At 38.3% G+C, this 20618-nt stretch overlaps 3 non-coding genes across 3 annotated transcripts; all 3 read right to left on the bottom strand.

Annotated features, from left to right (window-relative positions):
* Positions 1–4072: 4072 nt before the first annotated feature.
* Positions 4073–4159, bottom strand: TRNAS-GGA (transfer RNA serine (anticodon GGA)). Its single transcript has one exon. It is a non-coding gene; the product is annotated as a tRNA-Ser (tRNA).
* A 9260-nt stretch (positions 4160–13419) lies between these two features.
* TRNAG-UCC (transfer RNA glycine (anticodon UCC)) lies at positions 13420–13490 on the bottom strand. The gene has a single exon. It is a non-coding gene; the product is annotated as a tRNA-Gly (tRNA).
* Positions 13491–14934: 1444 nt separating this feature from the next.
* On the bottom strand, positions 14935–15007 carry TRNAH-GUG (transfer RNA histidin (anticodon GUG)). Its single transcript has one exon. It is a non-coding gene; the product is annotated as a tRNA-His (tRNA).
* Between the last annotated feature and the right edge of the window lie 5611 nt (positions 15008–20618).

Raw genomic sequence — 20618 nt, 5'->3', positions numbered from 1 at the left:
GACAAGAAGACCAGCGTCGCTTGCTTGTCGACTTAGCTACCGAATTGTGGGCCTCCATGGACCTGAAACGAGATCAGCCCGCCAATTTTGCCACTCGCATGGGACGGGGGGTACAATCCCTTTATCTTTACTTCGTTCCCCAAGTCATCCGTTCAGTACAGATTCTGTTTCAACCGAATACAAGCTTTTTCTTCCATCTCTTCAATTTGATTCATAAGGGAATGGTTAAAAGAGGCTCGTGGTATTGACACGAACCGGTAGGGATAGATATACTGGGGATGAACCTCAAGCTAATAGAATAGGAAGCGAAAAGATTCACCTTGATCTTGGCACTTGAAAATAGAAGATCTTCTTCCGATTTCTCCACGGCAATGTTGAATCCTCCTCCTTTGCAGAAGGAAGAGCTAGAAGAGCATAAGAAGCTATAAGTGATGCAACTACGAATCTTATGGAGAGTTTGATCCTGGCTCAGGATGAACGCTGGCGGCATGCCTAACACATGCAAGTCGGACGGAGAGCATCCTCGTGGTGTTTCCAGTGGCGGACGGGTGAGTAACGCGTAAGAACCTGCCCCTGGGAGGGGGACAACAGCTGGAAACGGCTGCTAATACCCCATAAGCTGAGGAGCAAAAGGGAGGAATCCGCCCGAGGAGGGGCCAATCGGAAAAGGTGCTCCAATTAACCGGCATTTTTTACGCCTCATTAGAGTCGTTGCCGTACGACTCAAGAATGGATTTACGCCGCAGACGTAAACTCCTTCACCTAGTGAAGGAAGTTCAGTGTATCTTTGAGAGGGTAACCAACCCGATACATCAATGGATTGTCGCTTCAATTCCAAATGAAATTGAGAAGCTACATTAGAGGGTAAGGAGCCAAAAAGGACTAAGTAATTATTATCCGATTCTCGTATTTTTGAGTTGGATAAATTACTTTTCAATTCATTGGGTTCGAGTCCATTGACGGTATCAACTACATCTTCCCTACATTGAGGTTTGGACATATTACGTTTTGGACACCGATGCGCCGTTAGGCCAGTACAGTATCTTCCCCCTGGGTAAAGGCATAATCCAATCCATTGGCCCGTGCCACTACAATTGGGACCTTAAGATCGTTTTCTAGCCTAGGTGCTATACCTTCTAGATCCATTTTTATGATTTCTGTTGTACATGTGCCAATCCAGATTATAACACTGGGTTTTCTATCTCTTTTTATTCGAATACATATTTTTTTTAACTCCTCTTGATCATTCAATTGAGCTGAAGTATCTCCTTCTTCCAATTCTGCCATTGCGTAACGAGGTTCCGCAAAAATCATAACTCCGAGAGCATTTTGTAGAAAATAACCACAAGTTTTTGTACCTACCACTAAAAAGAAGCTATCTTCAATCTTTTGATACAACCAGGCTACGCAACTGATGGGGCAGAAAGTGTGATAATTACCAGTTTCACACTCGAAATTAGTAACGTTGATAGTTTGCATAAAGAAATTTCCTCTAAAAAAGTAAATGCATGGAGTTACTGTAAGGTACTTGGTTGTAGAATCAAATGATCATAGAATCTGTTGAAATTTTTTGTTGAATGTCTGAATCACTCTTTCTTTTTCCATTATTCTGATTGAAATAAAAATCAGACAGTAAGCTAAATAATTCTCTGTCTGGAATTTCTTTCGGTACAACTCCTTCTGGTTGAGACAATATCTGATCTGCTATACTCAAATAGAAATCACAAACGTAATTAAGAGTAGGTTGAGATTCAGCCATTTCAAACAATGTTTTTCCTTTCACCCGAGATACCCGGATATCCCCGATTAGAGGTAGTACCTCCAATACGGGCATGGGACAAGCTTCAACGTATTTATCAATAAGATCTCTTTCAGATGTTCGATTTCCAACTAAACCTGCTAATCGCAGAGGGTGCGTATGCGCCTTTTCTCTAACGGATGCAGCTATACGATTTGCTGCAAAAAGCGCATCGAAACCATTATCTGTGATTATGATACAATAGTCAGCATAGTTTAATGGGGCTGCAAAACCACCACAGACTACATCTCCCAGTACGTCAAATAAAATAATATCGTATTCATAAAAGGCATTTAATTCTTTTAATAGCTTTACTGTTTCTCCGACTACGTATCCCCCGCAGCCGGCTCCCGCCGGCGGTCCACCAGCTTCTACGCAATCTACTCCACCATAACCTTTATAAGTAACATCCTCCGGCCATACATCTTCGTAATGATAATCTCTTGATTGTAAAGTATCTATAATTGTAGGTATTAAAAATCCAGTAAGTGTAAAAGTACTATCGTGTTTAGGATCACATCCAATTTGTAATACTCGTTTTCCCCGCCTGGCCAAGGCTATTGATATGTTGCAACTAGTTGTTGATTTTCCTATTCCGCCTTTACCATAAATTGCTATTTTCGTTCCACAAAGCTCCAAATTCTTATTGATTATTGCGACTGCTCCTTGATCTCCCAAAGACCAACTAAAACATTAGAAACGTGTATGAAATAAATTTTAATAATTAATTTTTTTTGATTTTTCGATTCAGACTCTTTTGAATATATGGTCAATTCTTGCTTGTTGCTTGTTTATTCATCAAAATTATACCTTAATATTTTGATCAAATCAATAAATTGGGTCCGAAAAGAGCAAAAAGGGCTTAGTTTTGCTCGATACTTATAACGAATCCATGTTGACTCATTACAATTGCACGTTTCTTTTAGAGTATGGGAGTTTTGCACCTCCCAATTCGAGAAAAGCCGTCCGGTATTCGTGAAGGAATTTGATTCAAATTCAAAGGCACTCCAATTATCAATCAAAGGTTACTGGTTCGATTCTAAAAAACCTAACGGATAGTCATGATAAATAGAATGAATTTTGTTAGTTCCTTTTTATCTATTTCTTTTTGTCAGAGAATTTGAATCTTTAACAAACTGAAACTTCGTTTGTCTCCATTCTATTATATGCTATGATTGTTGTATATACCGAATCTGATGAGAGAAAGAGAGTGAAACGAGTGGTACTTGCAGCATCATCTTTACTCTGATCTTCAAACATTTGATTTTCAGTTGCAATACGTTTACGGAAAAGGAGCCCCTACGTCTCGATATCGAGGACCTCGCTTGAAAATAGTACGTCGTCTAAAGGATTTACCTGAGCTTACGAGCAAGACGTCAAACCCAAATAAAACACGGATTGATGGTGACCCGTCTGTTTCGAGAAAAACATCTCAATTTTGCATACGATTAGAAGCGTTGCAGAGATTACGTTTCAACTACGGATCAACAGAACGCCAATTACTTAGATATATACGAATTGCTAGGAAAGCCGAGGGTTCAACGGGTCAGGTATCATTACAATTGCTTGAAATGCGCTTGGATAATATCGTTTTTCGATTGGGTATGGCCCCCACTATCCCCGCAGCCAGACAATTGGTTAATCATAGACACATTCTAGTAAATAATTGTATAGTGGATATACCAAGCTATCGTTGCAAACTTAAAGATATTATTGCTTTGAAAGGTTTACTAACCCCTTCTGGGACACTCAAATCTATTGGTACCGAATCCTCCAAGAGGAATGAAATACCGGATCATTTGACTCTTTTTCCAACAGAAGGCGATGAAACAAAAGGATCGGTGAATGGGATCGTGAATCGAGAATCTATCCAATTGAATATCAATGAGTTGCTAGTTGTCGAGTATTATTCTCGCAAAGCTTAAAAAAAAAAGTCTTTAAATTTCAAAAACTTTTTGTGTGTTTTTTCTTTTACTAGATCTACTATTTTAATTTTCACGACGTGAAAGTGTCATAAGTGCAAATTGAAATGTTAAATCGAATTGGAAAGAGTGTCAACTCAGCAGAACGAACGGATTTCAACAAGAGCTTTACACTTTTTTAGAAAATTCATTGATGTTGTTTTAATAGTAAAGGACTCCTTTTTAAAAATTGGTCGACGTAGCTCCTCTCGTAGTTTCAGCTTGGACTATATAAAATCCCAAGCTGGATCTTCGGGAATCCATAATTTGTTTAAATACTGTAAAAGAGGGGGAATCCAAAGACTGAAAAGAAAGGAAAGGGAGGGATTCGAACCCTCGGTAGACGGGAGTCTACATAGCATTTCCAATGCTACACCTTAAACCACTCGGTCACCTTTCCCGTCATGCAGAAACATGCACATAGTGTAGCGATTCAAATAGCAGTGTGACAACAGAATCCAATACTTCTTGTTTGAGGAGGCAAAACAGGGGCACGAAATTTCATCACAGGTAGGCATTTCCCAATTGTTATTGCTATTGAGAAGTGGAACCAAAATAAGCCATTGAAACACGGGAAATATCTCGGTTCCAAAAAGAAAAGTTTTGACGCCAAAGACTTTTTCAAAAAGGTAATTCTTAAAAAAACTTTGGATATTTTCTTCCCGTAGGTAAAGACCTACGAATCTAGTACGAAATTCATGGCTTCGTACCTTCGATGATAAATTTCCGTTTTATGCAACGTCCAGAATACTGTTTTTCTATTGTACCCAGAATAATTCAGAAGGGTCTCTTCATCTTGAAAGTGTAGCAAATGATGTGATAGAAAGAGAAAAATCTAGAAATATACAGATTTATTATTTAGATTTTTTATCCATAACAAGATTTCTTCTTGCAAAATGCCCGCTGGTTTAATGATCCAGTAATAAGCGTAACAAAGAACAATATCTATGAAAGAATTAAATTAATTATGCCTAGATCTCAAAGAAACGATAATTCTATTGATAAAACTTTCACAATTCTAGCAGACATCTTATTGCAAATTTTACCAACGAGTAAAAGAGAAAGAGAAGCTTCTATTTATTATAGGGATGGTGCGATTCGAAATAGAACTTAATCATCTTCCTTTTGTACCAAATTGATAAGATTACAATCTTAATAGATCCGCTTCTGGTGAAGGTGTGTTGGTTGATAAACAAGTCCTTCCGTCGTGTATCCACGATTGGTGCAACCCCCACTGCTCCCGCTCCAATCTATGGTAGATCGTAGTATTAAGCAAAGGTTAGACCCATGAAAGTATCCGCGATGCGCAAATCTGTAGGTAAGCATAAAGGATAAACATCACGTGCAGGAACTGACAACACAAAGTCTCCGTTACTATTTGAAATACATATCAAACTTTTGTGAAATGGATCCATCATAATTAGGGCAGCAAAAACCCATCCCGTTTGTATCTCGGATACCCCTGAAATCATCGGAGACTGTCGGGGTAGCTAATCCCCGCAACACACGAAGCGTCGAAAACGAAGAAATTGTCATAAAGTTTCTTAAAGGCATTATGGTACCTATTGCACGGGTATGATCTTATTGACAAGAAGGATGGCTAGAGATCGGTATTCTTGGAGACACTAGCCCCTGCTTCTGAAATAGACTGAAGGTAGACTTGGTTCCAAACACTGTTCCCTGGTTGTATATCAAAAGCAGGAGGAGCCGTATGAGATGAAAATCCCAAGTACGGTTTCGTAACGGAGCTCATTACATTACGTAGGCGACCGTAACGGATGTCAGCCCAATCTGAAGGAGAATATGCTGAAGCATTATAAAGCTATTACAGAGCGATGCGTTTAGAGACTGATCCTTATGATCGAAGTTACATACTTTATAATGCTGCTTGCCAGTTCATTTTTATCTGTGATGAAGTGGTCAAAAAACTAGTAAAGAAAATAAATAGATAAATAAGGCATAAATCCAGCTGGAATGCCAAGGATTGTTAGGTTTGCTTTTTTAGATGTGAAAAAATGGGTTTTTGATTGAATTTTATAAAGAAAAGGTTTGCTTCTTTTTCTTTTACCGGAGGTATGGCTGAGTGGCTTAAGGCATTGGTTTGCTAAATCAACATACAATAAGATTGTATCATGGGTTCAAATCCCGTTTCCTCCAAACAAATGCAAAACACAAGCAGTGCGACAGTAACATGACAAAAGAAACCCATACACTGCAGAAAATGCATCGTAGCCTGCCAAGGGAAATTTAGCTGGTAAGGGAGCGCTAGTTTTTGTCCATGTTGCTCATTGACTTTAAAAAGCTACGCTAACTCAAAGAAATGCTACTTTCAGAATAGAAATAATTTTCAGAGAAGCTACAGATCTTTCAAAGAATATTTGCTGAAAAAATAAAAGCTTTAGATGTTTGGTCGCGTATTTTTTTGTCAGTATGTGGGCCGCATGATTATTTCTTAATTTCCGGTTGCCATCAGATGTAGTAAGGAGTTTATGAAATTGATGATTACTTAGCAAAGGATCCAGTAGATTGATCAAAATTGCCTCAGATAAATAAACCGGTAAAAAGAAAGCAACTTTAAGCAATAAGGCAAACTAACTAAAAAGAATCACCTTTACATACATGCAGATGTCAAACCTTTTCAAAATGCGCACACCTAGGCCATTTGACAAATGTAAATCTTCGGCCAAGATACGGAATCATTAGAGACATCCCAGATTAGGCTTTCTGCAGCACCGAAACGCCTAAGATCTTGTAAAAATACATTAGATGAATCGTATCATTTATTCCTTAAAAACAAAATTCTCCACCAGTACGTTAGCCAGAAACAAGGTAAACATAACAAGAAAAGCCATTGGCTTGAATAGCTCAATTGACGGTGCAGAGTTTGACAGTATAAAAGAAGTTGGTTCCGCCACGAAAAATTGTCAATTCACCTCAAACGATTGCCACAGATCCTTCATCAACTGCCTGTGAAGTGCTATCTGTTGGCCTATTAAACTTTTTTGTTGCCCGGCACGGTCATTTTAGTTTCGATTTTATTGTAAAAGCTAAGTCATTATATTAGCGTTGACAGCAAGCACTTTTGAGAATCTCGAAAACCGCCAATATCATAATTTTGTAAAATGATGCGCTATTGCAATGATTAAAAATACGTAAGAAATTCATGGCTTAGCCAGTCAATGTCTTCTTAAAGATTCTGTGAAGACCACGATTTGTCAACATTATGATGTTTCATTTATAGAGCCAAAGCATACCATTTATCGTAATTTGTTGTCGCCGTTTCATAGCCTAATTTTGGCTCAGAGGGTCAGAGCGGAAAGTGGTCGAGTGACAGAAGCTTTTGATTTTATCCAATTTGCTAGATTCTAAGAGATAAATTTAGACCATACCTTTTTTGACGCCGAAGCAAGCTCTGTGTGAAAAAGAAAAAAACGAGATCCAATAAAAACAATAGCGCTTGACCTTTCATGCAATTAATAAATTCCACAGCAATAGTTCCGCGGATTCAAAAAGTTATCACTGAAATGACAGGCCCAATCGCAGATTCCACAACTGCCACCGTTGACACTAATAAAACAAATAATTAACCCATCATATCATCTAAATAAACGGAAAATACTAGGAAGTTTAGATCGACAGCCAGTAACATTAACTCGATTGACATTAACATAATGATGATATTTCTTCCATTTAAAAAAATTCCCCGGATACCTAAAGGGAAAAAAATCATAGAAAGTGTTAAATATTTGACCAGATCCATAGATCAAACTATCTCTTCATCCAAAAAGCAAAAATACAACGGCATAGCAAAGACTTACTTAGGCTCTGCGGTCTGTTTCTGATGTTTATAACCGTTCGTTCATTAAAGAGAGGTTGCTTTTAAGCATCCTAACGGCCCTGCTTTTGATTCAGCTTCTGCCTCAACATCTTTTGATTTAGCAAAAGGAGGATTATGTTGAACCTGTTCATCAATAGTGCAATCAAAAGGGTGTTGAACCTTCTGTTCATCTCCTTTTGAATCAAAAGTCTCAATTTCAGGCGCACCTTCTGTTCTAGCGCTTTAAACATTGCCAAGGAGATCCTTCCACCCACACCAATGGGCGTCGAAACGGATTTTGGAACCTATTTACATTTTCTATGAAAGGAACGGTCAACGAGCCCGCCGGTACGGACGCCATTAAGAGGACCCCCAATAATTTATTGGGAACTGTACGAAGTATTTGAAAGACAGGGAAAAAGTACCATTCGGGTAATATTTCCAATGGAGTCGCAAAAGGATTTGCTGGTTCACCAATCATTGATGGTTCCGGAACCGCAAGACCCACAGTACATGCAAACGTCCCTAAAATGACTACTGGAAAAATATATAATGGGTCGAGTCCATTTATTAGCTTTTTCTAGTGCAGAAAACTTGTAATTCCTTACTATCTGGCATAATTGTCTTGTTTCATCCTGAATATGAAGTTAGTTGCAACAGGTTGCTGGAGGCAGCAAAAATAGTACAGGTTGCCAGGCTAAAGGATTGGTTCATTTTTTTTTTCAAGCCAATAAACTTATTTTTAGTGAAACTATTCATAATTCTGCGACTGGAGAGCAACCAACAAAGAAAGATGGAGATCCGGCATTATGGCGCGTGATCCTCCTAACCCTAGATAAAAGGTGGAAAGCGAGGATAAAGTGCTTTAGTTAAGTGTCATTGCTTATGACGTTATTGCTGTAGCCTCAAGGAGGTTTGGCCATTGCTTCAACCTTCCCGAATTCCTGCAGATTCGGGTCGTTTTCCGCCACCGGAACGTCTTGAAATAATTCCCATATGGTGCGGGAGACTCAATTGATCTAGACTCAGAAGCTGGGATTTGACCCTTTCCATCGATCGGTTGGGCCAAAGCATTTACTGGCTTAAAGGCCTAAGAAAGAATTACTAACTGGTATTTGCGCAATTTTTCCCGTTGCTTTTACGGAACCCCCTTCCTGTATGGTCGAACCATCGCCCATCAGTACTTAGCCAACATTATCAGATTCTAAATTCAAAGCGATGCCTACTGTACCATCTTCAGATTCTACCAATTCTCCAGCCATTACTTTGTTCGAACCATGAATGCGGGCTATTCCATCTCCCACTTAAGGTACAGTGCCAGTATTAACAATTTCCATTTCTGGGGATCGGATGGGTCAAAAACAGCTAATTCGTATAAAGCCATTGAACCCGCAATACTGGCCGGAAACGGCGAGCAGACAGTCTTTGATTCATAGCAGTGCAGCTCTTGACGTACGGGGCTTTCCCTTACTTTGTTTCCGGAGTACAGTAGCTAAAGAGTGCAGTATTTGACTATTTATTAGGCATTTCCTTCGACCGGAAAAGTGGCCATTGGTTCACGATACGAATACTGTTCTAGGGATGTCGCTAATAGTTTCTGCTAGACAGAAGTACTGTTTTGAACGGGCTGGCTCAGCAGCAACTCCTGGTACTGTAGCCGTGGGAACGACGGTTCGGTACTCGTTGCTGTGACTGAGCCTAGGGGTTGTCTTTCATAACAATAGCAAGTTCGTAACTGATAGGTGCAAATAGGGTTGTGTTTATACAAGTTCGACAAAAAAGGAAAAGCAATGAATCCTTTGGTTTCCGGTAGATGGAAGATCTGCATGAGCGATACAAGAATTCTTGTATAATAACAATCGATTAATAAGAACCTATTCGGCCAATCCAAACGGGTTGCGCCATAGCAATCTTTGTTGTAAAAAAAAAATTCGCTCTAAACCCATCAATTGAACTCACCATGGCCCCAGTACCTCTTTGCTTTAGTATAGTTGCCTTTTTTTGTTTTTTAAGTAAGTTAAGAAATCTCCGGCACTCTAATAAGACGTGAAACACCCGATGCCATTTTGACCTCGATGTGTGAAAAGCGCCTTTTTCTGCCATATGTACTGGAAATTACCGGGAGACGTGGTTGGACAGTCCGGATTGTTTTCGCATAACGCTGCGATCACATCACATTGATGACCGTAAATCACCGCTATGAGGCTGAATTCTCTTAATGAAAGTGATGAGGTTTTTGACTTTGATATCCCCTTTCAATTTGCATTCCATGCAATCGGCAAGCGGAGTCATCAATTAAAATGACAAAAATATTTTCACGTTAAGCTGAAAAACTCCATTGTTGGCCAGCACTTCAAGCGCTGCCAAAAAGAACATATCACGGTAAGACTATAACTACAATAAGAAGTCTTTTCAAAAGCAGTGGCTTTGGCCTGTTGGGGTCCCGGTCCTTATCTTCTGACCGGTTAACTCAGTATCCGGAATGTAAGATGATTCGCCTTGCCTAACTTACCTATTACATTTTGCTTCTAATACATGCGGCAGCAAAAGCTAGACAATGTTTAGAACGATAAGTTTATTACTACATTTTGCTTCTAATATAACCGTAATGCGGTAGCAAAAGCTAGACAATGTTTAGAATGACGTGGCTGCAGTCATTCCAAACAATGACTAGCTAGGATTGACGTGGCTGCAGCAGACAGACCTAATTTTGGCTAACAGATGGATTACGTCTTTAAAAATAAGTTTATTACTACATTTTGCTTCTAATATAACCGTAATGGGGATATCTTTATGGCATTCGTGATCTAACTTAAAAATTACATTGGGAATGGGAAAACGTATAGTCTAATCTCGATCGAAAGATAGAGCGGCTTGGAAAGGCCAACCAAGATCGGATATAGCTGGTTTTCCGCGAAATCTATTGCAGTAGAGCGTACAATGTTTATGGTTTGGGATAGAGCACTCAATGGGCTAGGGTGGCCTCAAGCCTGACCAACCTCAAGGAAACTCCGAATACAGGCCATAGGTTTGTATAGACAGACTTTGGGTGCTAAGATCCGGTAAAGCAGGGAATTAAGTAAACGTTATATGTAAAAGGTGGGTGTCTAGTTTACGATTGTTTGAAAGTTTATATAAAGTAGACTTTTGTCTATAAGTCATTTAAATCGGTTATTGTCATCTAATATAAGAATTTTTGCATAATAGGAAATGATAGTTTCTTGAAAAGAAATAACAAAATTTAGTCAAATTGAAGGTTCTAGCAATACTTTCTAACGTTAGGTTTAATTGAATAATCAATAAGATGGTTCTGCGGGGTAGAGTAATTGGCAAACTCGTCAGGCTCATGATCTGAAGACTGTTGGTTCAAATCCAACCCCCGCACTTTATTAATAAAGAAATAGCTATATAAATTAAGTATCTAATCATTGATAAGGAACTTACATTAACCAAAAAGTCCTGATAAATGATAATTGAGACATTAAAGAACCTTTAATTAATGGTTTCTATACACGGTTGTAGATGCAACCAATTTGCCAATAAAAACAAAAGAAAAATGGCCAATAAGAAAATAGCTATATTATAACATACCCAGATAAAAGTAGAATCGGATCCGAAATTCAAATATTTAAATACACAGATTTCCTATAAATACTAAAATAGTCAGGAATCCAGATAGTTTCGTGCTGCGGATATAAAGACAATCTTAGCATTGTTATATAAAGGATGTTAATGGTAAAATATCTATAAATTTATTACCGCTGGAAGAACAAAAATAAGGACCAAAGGCTGCAACCTGTCCAAATTTGGAGTCATTTTCTACCTATATCTCTATTTAATCTTAATTTTGATTTGAAATTAAGTAAGTGGTACTTACTAATTCCTTTCTTCTTTTTCCTACGTATATTCATTAGCAAGCCTATCATACAAGAAAGTTGCATGGCGTTCGGATTTTCCATGGGTTTGCTTCGATATCGTGTTTATATTGTCGTACGTTATGATTCCGGTTGTCTAATCTTTGTGCATTTAATGCACACTGCATAAAAATGGCCAATAAGGATTTCATACAAAAAAACTACAAACAATAAGGTTAATGAAGGCTAAGATAAAAACTCAATAAAAGAGACTTCACCAGCGGAATCTGATATTTCAGATATTGAGTATGATGATATGTTATCAGAACCTATTTTGAAGTGCTTAAACTAAATGGGAATTGATTTCCGTAAAAGCCATGATCGAATGCTCACGCTATCATAAAAAATAAGATAATATAGGACATCTTGTTTGTTTGTCTGTCAAAGGTCCACCAGGCAAGCAAAGCCCAGACCGGTTTAGGAGACATGATAACTGCTTTTGGCCTTATCGATTGGCTTATTGCAGGCAAGCTAAAGGCAAAAGGTAATGTGTTCTTCGGAAGAGCAAATGAGCTAAGCTAACTTAACTCATTTAGAAATAAAAATGGAAAAAAGTGTTTTCTGGCGATAACAATACTATAAATAATCTGCTGTCAACCAGACAAGATGCCTTTGCTTAAGTTAATGCCAATTTAATTAATAGCAAAGCCGTTAGCTGATCAGACCATGCATTATTTTGTATATTTAAAGTTATGAACAAAAAGAGGAAGAGATAACGTACTTGGATAGATTCTTTAAGTTTGAAATCTATCGAGATTTCAAAGCAAGATGTTCACAGTGATCTTACTTTTAGGCCGGGTGACAGAGTGGTTATGTAGAGGACTGCAAATCTTTGTACGTCGGTTCAATTCCGGTCCCGGCTTCCAATAATATGATGCTGAAAAGCAACATCAGATAAATTTTGCCCTTTAGCCATTAACTTTTTCAATTTTAATGCTGCCTTATACGAATATGAAGAAGAAAATCAAACAACATTAAACATTTCTTAATAAAGTTAATATATAGTTAGGGCAGTTTATTGAAAGGAGGTCTTTCATGCCAAAACAAATGATTACCCATAAAGGAATAAATTGAATCTAAACTCCTAAAGCTGCTTTCTTTAATGCTTTTGCTGTTATCAGGTAAACATAGTAAATATGAGCAATATCCTTAACTGAAGCTCTATATTTCATGGCAATTCTGATTTTTGTATTAGCGATAATGATGTGTATTTAATTTGTTTCGGAGCAAGACAACTTAATTATTTGACTCATAAACCAATGTCTTAAGCCACAACGCCATATCTTTAGTAGGTATGGGTTTTTTTCTTTTTATCTCAAAGTACCTACGATTTAGATTAACATGTACCTGTCCAGCCTTTTTTCTGCACAATCAAAGAAATTTATAGGTATTTTTCCTTTTATCCGTACAAATTACTTTCCATTTTCTTTATTGGGTTCTTATTTGTGTCTTAAGTAGTTTCATTTATTTGCCTTTTTAAGCACAATATCATTACTGATGATTCTATTCGCTGACATGTAATTTTTGAATGGAAAATCAAGTCCTTGTGAATAGACAAGGCTAGGTGCGACGGTTTCGCAAAAAAGTTAATGGAGCACATTATGATCCATTAGCCTAATTAAGTCAACTCGACTCCGTCCACCCGAAGGGCGTGAAAACCGTAATGCCAGCCAAATAAATTTCCTGTCCGGGCATGCCGGCCCAAGCCTGCAGCGCTTCGGAATGAAGGCCCGTTTGGAGACATTAGTTTGCTAAATCAACATACAATAAGATTGTATCATAAATGAAAATCCCATTTCTTTCTCTACTTCCATTTACCTAAGAAACACCGAGATGATGATAGGCATAGGATGACCCATTGAAAATCAACATTAGCTTAATGTTAGTTTCCTTATGGCCATCTCTTATCTTGCCTGTCAAAAAGTTACTTGCGAATAACGGGAATCGAACCCATATCCTCTGCTTGGAAGGCAGATAATCTACCGTTAATCTATATTCGCTTAAGTTTCATTCCCAGATATTCTAAATAAATCGTTTCTATAATACAAATTAACCAAAGTGGCCTTCCATGCGTGCGCAAAGACCTTGTCTTGCTCAAGCGCCTAGTAAAATGCAAGTGATGGATTATTTATGTTTAATTCGTTTCATATACGATGATTCATGGAACGCCATCGATGAAAACTTTCCGTTCATATCTCTCCAATGAGTAAGCGAAAATTCCTTAGCGAGTTGCGATCCGTTAAGGTTGCAAAAAAAGGACTCGCACCATTAGAGTTAAGATTAAGGTTAGATCCCTAATGTATATCGGCCCGGTCTTTGGGATCCGTATCCATTGTAAGCCGGGCCTTAAGACCTGGAGTTATGAGAAATGGTATTTTCTTTGTTTTTGCTATCAGAAAGTCTTTGGGCATTGTTAAGATTATAGGCATTTTTGGGATCATATCAAAAAGACCTTTGGCCGGCTAAAGGAATGGAAACGAAAAGAAATGAAATTTGTTAAAAGTAAAGTCTCGTATGGTTTTGACGTACTTCTATCCTCGACAGATAGCCCAGCATTAAAAGCTGGTCAGAGCTTATGGTTACCCGGTTGGTTAGATGCTATTAATAATAATAGTAACTCATTATTTTTCAGTATTGGACCCGGAGGTTCACCACGCTATTGCTTTGGGTTTACACACGTTGATTCTAGTGAAAGGTGCTTTAGATGTGCGTGGTTCCAAACTCATGCCAGATAAAAAGGAATTTGGTTATAGTTTTCCCTGTGACGGGCCGGGTAGGGGAGGTACCTGCGATATATCTCAGTCCAATGGCAGCTCCCTTCAATCCAAAGCAAGGCTTTAAGTATCCTTCGGGGTCCTACAAAGCAGTATACTATCACCCCTACTATGCAGTATTTACTACTTGGGGCTATTCAAGTATTGTCAACACGGGAGGCTAAGGCATGGTGTCTTATGTAAAGCCACGTATTAGATTGGCAAAATTAATATCAATACCGCCTACCATACTAAAGCTCGTTATGCTGCAGCTAAGTGGGTTCTTCACCACGAGACTCTAGCTGCTAAGCCGCCGTGTGATGGTTGCCGAGGTGGAGGGAAAGGAAAAAGGGCAAACCCTCGACCAAACCACTTTCGTGAAAAAAACTAGGGACGGAGTCGAACCGTCATTCCAGGACCAACACATTGCCATTATGTTACCTAGTTGGAGGTGACCTTGGCCACCCGAAACTAACGAAACGAAAGAAAGAACAAGGCCATAATGATTTCATATTTAACAATCCCGAGTCAAGCTAATACAATGGCCCTTCCTTTAGCTACAAACAATAGTTTCCCAAACAAAGCCAGCCTTCCTTGAGCTACAAACAATGGTTTCCGTCTGTTTTTGATATTTATAACTGTTTGTATCGTTTGCTGATAGCAGTCAAGCGCGTCGAAATAGTATGTTTTTGGCAAGTAACGGGATTTGAACCCGTGTTTTCAGATTCACAATCTGACACTCTAACCTATTAAGTTATACTCGCCCTCGGGGCTCTTTGCAAGCTCCTTTAGATCCAATATAGGCCCAAGCAAGTCTGGGATCGATTTGACTAAATATAAAAGGAGAATCGGTTAAAATGAGACAGAGCTTTCGTTTCTCTTATCTACCCATCTTAATAGGCAAATATGCTCACTATCGGACTTGAACCGATAACCCATAATGGAACAGATTTTGAGTCTATCGTGTCTACCATTTTCACCAAGTGAGCAAACAAAGCTCTCATCAAAGGAAATGTACAATAGGAATTTTCCTTACCTGGCCTGCTTAATCCAATCCTTTTTTGAAACCACCCAGTTGCGCTTTATTTATGGAGCTTGCTTTAATTTGGTCAAGCCCTAAATATCTTATCAAGACATAAAATTTTTGCCGCATTTTGTAGCTGGTTTTCATTTATCTATGTTTCTTTCTCGTTGTCCAACCTTTTCACTCTTTCATTAGTTCATATCCGTCTATTAAGGAACCAAGTAACCGAATATGCTTAGCATATACGAAGCCAGCTGAGATGAAAGGAAAAGATTTGAATCTTTATCAGCTCATTATTATTATTATTCCCAATGGGTGTAATTGTTATTATTTAGTTTAGTTTCATTTAGTAGCGGATTGTTTTGAACGAAGGCTTGTTTTCTTCTATAACATGATTTTTTTTCCTAAATCTTAATCAATATCCATACAACAGCCAGCGAAAGTGGCGAAATGGTAGACGCGCTATCTTGAGGTGATAATGAGGCCACTCATGGGAGTTCAATTCTCCTCTTTCGTAATCGTTTCTGAATAGAGCAAACAAGGCCCTAGTAAGTGGAATTCTTTTATTTTCAAATGTTAAGGATCCGCGCAGCTGATAAGATTTCATTAAATTACTACAGCTAGGCGAATTGCATATGGATCCAGGCTCGATAAGTAGCTTTCAGACTTGATAAGTGGCTTTCAGACAATGGCTATGGACTGCTAGTAGATGGCATTTTGGATAATCCAGTTTCTATCCCTTTCCGCATTATATATCAAATTCTTAAAAAAGGTACCAGGTCAGGGAGTTAAAAGCCCAATGCTCTACCAACTAAACCATACACCCAAGTATTATTATTACTATTATCCATTCTAAGAGAAATTTTTATATAGTAATTGAACGACAAGAAACAACTCCCAGTTCACCGAGCAATAGCTGAATGTAAAAGAATGGCTGCCATATTTACGTTAATCAGAGGTAAGGCCGTGAGTCATTATGTCAGGAAGGATTGTCAATGTTCCTTTCATCCATCCACCCTTATCGCCTAGTGTAGGTCAGGAGTCCGGAACGTGAGATGGCCTTACAGCCCAGCCTAGCCGCTTGGTTTTGGCTCTACAATGTTACACAATACCCTATTGATTGCCCTCTGATCCAGTCACTCAGCCAATCAAACCAATTACACCTGCCTACGCGTTTTTGAATTTTCCTGGCTTAAGGTTTTTTGAGCGACAATTTATATCTCTGACAATTCATAATTTACCTAGCCAACCCTTAACGTCAAAGCTGAGTACTTTGTGTTCTCAAAGTCGTAGGTCCATTTGATAGGGCATGGTAATGTGCATAGTCTTGTAGTGGGCGATCCTATGCTCGGCGAGTTTCACTAGCCAGCCCAGCGCTCGTGCTCATCGGAACTAAAATTTCTAGTCGGATTGCCATCATGTGGGGAGGTTTAACATAAAGTTTTGGCATGCTTTGCCTTGCCATAGCAAAATAAAGCAATTTATCTTGTTTTGCCGTAGCAGCTTTAAGGGGAATCCAAGGTAAGGTGTGTTGATCGGCTGGCTAGTCATTGGCAGCAAGTGTATGCCTTATCATAGTAAAGCAAAGCAATCACTCTTTTTTGGCATGCAAAGCTCTGCCTACGTAAAAGGCAATCTCTATTGATTGCTATAGATATCTATATATCAGATAGATGAAATAGTGAATAAACCACCGAAAAAGATTCAAACCTTCGAATGACAAAATCAAAACCCGTTGCCTTACCACTTGGCCACGCTTCACAAGCATAAAAAACATATATTTTTATAGATAACAATGGCGAGATCTTTAAAAGGCAATTGAACTAACGAGGAAAACAGCCTATAGCACAAACAATAAAGGATAATTACCTATGTCATTAAAAATAAAAAACTAAACGACATCCAATCAAGCATTAGGCAAGCCATATAGGAAACGATAATAAGATCCCGGGAGTAGATCTCGCTGTCAAGAGGAAACCGGAGGGCCTGTACCACCCGCATTTGGAAACCTACTAGCAATGAAAAAGCACCTAGCGGACGCCAAATAATAGAAAAGAAGTCTGTATACCACCATATGCTGCACTTCGTTAAAAGCAGCACTCTGTCGAGATGCCTAGCCTGCCTAGCTATGCTTGGGCGAGATCCATCAAGCAATGAGATAGCCGTATGATGGGTGACTCGCACGTTTGATTTGGAAAGCATTTATTTAGCCTATACCATTCACAGCGCGGCAGGAGCTAGCTGTCTGTGCGAGATTTGCTTGCCTACCCTTTACCGCTATACTTCGTCATTGAGTTGATTATGCGAAAGTAGGCCTGCCTTCTGTCACTACTAGACAGTACAGATAAATGATTAACTTTACCATATTAGTTAAAGAACCCTATCAAAGTAAAAAATATTAGCTGACAGATACGTCAAGAAAACCATTGAAAACACTGATTATTTACCCATTTTGCTAGTGAAAAAGAAAGATGACACGATACATCTTTGTATTATCGATAGAGCTTCAAATAAGGTAATTATTAAACTTGTTTTTCAATGTAAAAGAGTTGTTTGACTAACTTAAAGGTGCAAAGTATTTTACAAAGACTAACCTTAGGCAAGGTTTTCATCAAGTTAGAATTAGAGCTTAGGATATTTTCAAAACTGCATTTCGAACAAGTTATGAATACTATGAGTTTTTAGTTATGCCTTTTGGTTTGATTAACGTTCGACTACTTTCATAATACTTATGTTTTAAAACCTTATTTAGGTCAGTTTATATTGGTTTTTCCTGATTATATCTTTGTTTTTGATAAAGTAAGAAAAGAACACTTTATTTGTTTGCTTTATTATGAGAACATGCTTTGTATGCTTATTTTGGATTTGATTTTAGGTTATCTAAGAAGTGCCAACTCAACTTAGAAAGAGAGAGAGAGTCCAGAAAGTCTAGAAAATAACGTAAAATCCTTTTCGCTGTCTTTTTTACATTCACGCTCAAAAATTCTAAAATATTGACACATCCCGAAGCCTTTAAACACTTAGCCATAATAAGCAAGGTATATTAATGATTGATATGTTTATAATATTATTAAAGCTTATTTCACGAAGGTTTCTTAAGAAAAAAACCACATAACGTCTTCATTATTACAAAATTAACACCTTTTATTTCATTAATAAAAGGGGAACTACATAAACAACGATAGCAGAACGACGGAGTGCAATGATACAGAAGTCAATTAAAAGCAAAAACGTTCACAAGAACCATCAAGAGAAAGAAAGACGACAAAGAATAAGTATAGCATGGAATATCAAAGCAAAGAGAAGAGCCAGTATAATAGCAGAGAACGAGGATACCAAAAAGAATCAATAGCAAGGGATTTCAAAGGAAAATCGTAAGCAACTAGAATGGCAAAGGAGGAGGATAGCAGAAAATAGAAAGATATTCCAAAGCACTACTACAATTACTCTACTATTATCTCACAAGTAATAAATTGACTCCTAAACAACAGTGCCAAATGGGAGGTAAGGGAAGCTACAAGGCAAAGCCCAAGCTGACCTAAACCAACTAAGCAACAAAAAAAGCTAAGATTCCTCCAAAATACATCAAACCTCACTCAACTCGTAACCATATGTAGATCAATAAAAACCATGTCAAATCTGGTCTTTGCTTTATTGCACTCCTTATGTTGTGTCAGGGTATATCGTTAGGAAGTCTCAAATGTCTCCCTACGTTGCTATCCTTTCACATCGTGATGATGAAGTAAGGAGCCAATCCGGACACCCATGGTTGTTGTAGTGTTTTAGGTAGTGTAGCTGTGAAGCTACTCTCTCTTTACTCACTGAAAATCACGAGCAAGAAAAAGATGAAATGAATAGATGCAACCAATGAAGCTCAAAGAGAAGAAGAAGAGAGATGCAACAAGAGAAGAGAAGGAAAAGAGGGAGAGAAAGAGAGTTTGCTTTTGCAATGGGCACAACACAAATGAGTGAAAGCATACCTTTTATAATCTTATCCAAAACCATATATGCAAATCCATTTTCCACTGTCTTACAAAGTGTTTCCATACTTTTATGCTTTTATGTGGATTTAGGCCATTATAATAGAACTTATTTTAAGGCATCTTTTGGGAGAAAAAAGGAACAAATTTCTTTTACAAGTTAGATCAACTATTTATTGGTCCCACCGTTGTTTTCGATCATTCTACCGAGTATACTGAAGTAACAGGGAGAGAAAAGGCCTACTTGACTCAGCGGTTAGAGTATCGCTTTCATACGGCGAGAGTCATTGGTTCGAATCCAATAGTAGGTAAAACTTATTAGGTACCATACTATGCTACGCCGATACCTAATAAGTTCTATTATTTGAGATAAGTTTTTAGGGTAAGTGCGGAAATTTGCGGCACTCCCGAAGAAATCTCTATTTACTTAAATCATTTTTTCTTCTTGAATCGTTCCACTTTTCGTTTCCCACGATTTAGGAGATAGAAAAACTGTAATTAATTAGGATCTAAAGCTTCTGATCAAGCTTTGGCCCTTTTGAATGCTAAGTGAGCCTCGATCATCTCTTTTTTCCCTTGGGCCTTAGCTGAGTTAGCCTGAGCTATCCGAAACGTCTCTCGAGCTTCTTCGGGATCGATTTTAGTAGTTCGTTTCGCTTCATTAACAAGTATTGTTACTTGGTTATCGTCTATCACGGTGAAACCACTTATTAGTGCCATCGTAGACCACTGTTCATCATGACGTATTTTTGACACTTTCATATCCAAAGCTGTAAGAAGCTAGCGTGATTGGGCAATACACTAACCTGTCCACTGCTCGTCAATAAAATGATTTCCCGAACTTCAGAATTCCAAACGATTCGATTAGGGACCATTATACGGAGATTCAGTACCATACTTTTATTGACCCCCCATTTGTAAAGTTGCAGCTTTTTTAGTAGCTTCGTCAATGTTACCAACTAAGTAAAAAGCTTGCTCGGGAAGATTATCCGATTCTCCAGAAAGAATCATTTGAAATCCTTTAATGGTTTCTATCAAACTAACGTATTTGCCCGGAGACCCAGTAAAGACTTCTGCTACAAAAAACGGTTGTGACGAGAAACGCTCTCTTTTTCGGGCCCGAGCTACCGTTAAACGGTCCTCCTCTGATGATTCATCCAGTCCTGAAATGGCTATAATATCTTGAAGTTCTTTGTAGCGCTGCAAGGTCTGCTTAACCCCCTGTGCCGTTTTGTAGTGTTCCTAACCCACGATCCAAGGTTGTAATATAGTCGAAGTCGAATCTAAGGAATCTACGGCGGGGTAAATACTTTTAGCAACTAAACCTCTGGATAGCACGGTTGTAGCATCTAAATGTGCAAATGTTGTAGC

This window comes from Lygodium microphyllum, unplaced genomic scaffold, assembly GCF_053477565.2.
Source record: "Lygodium microphyllum isolate KBCC unplaced genomic scaffold, Lygodium_microphyllum_v1.1.10 scaffold_42, whole genome shotgun sequence".
Lineage (NCBI taxonomy): Eukaryota > Viridiplantae > Streptophyta > Polypodiopsida > Schizaeales > Lygodiaceae > Lygodium > Lygodium microphyllum.
The sequence above is the reverse complement of the archived record's forward strand: the minus strand, read 5'-3'. Positions and strand labels throughout refer to the sequence as shown.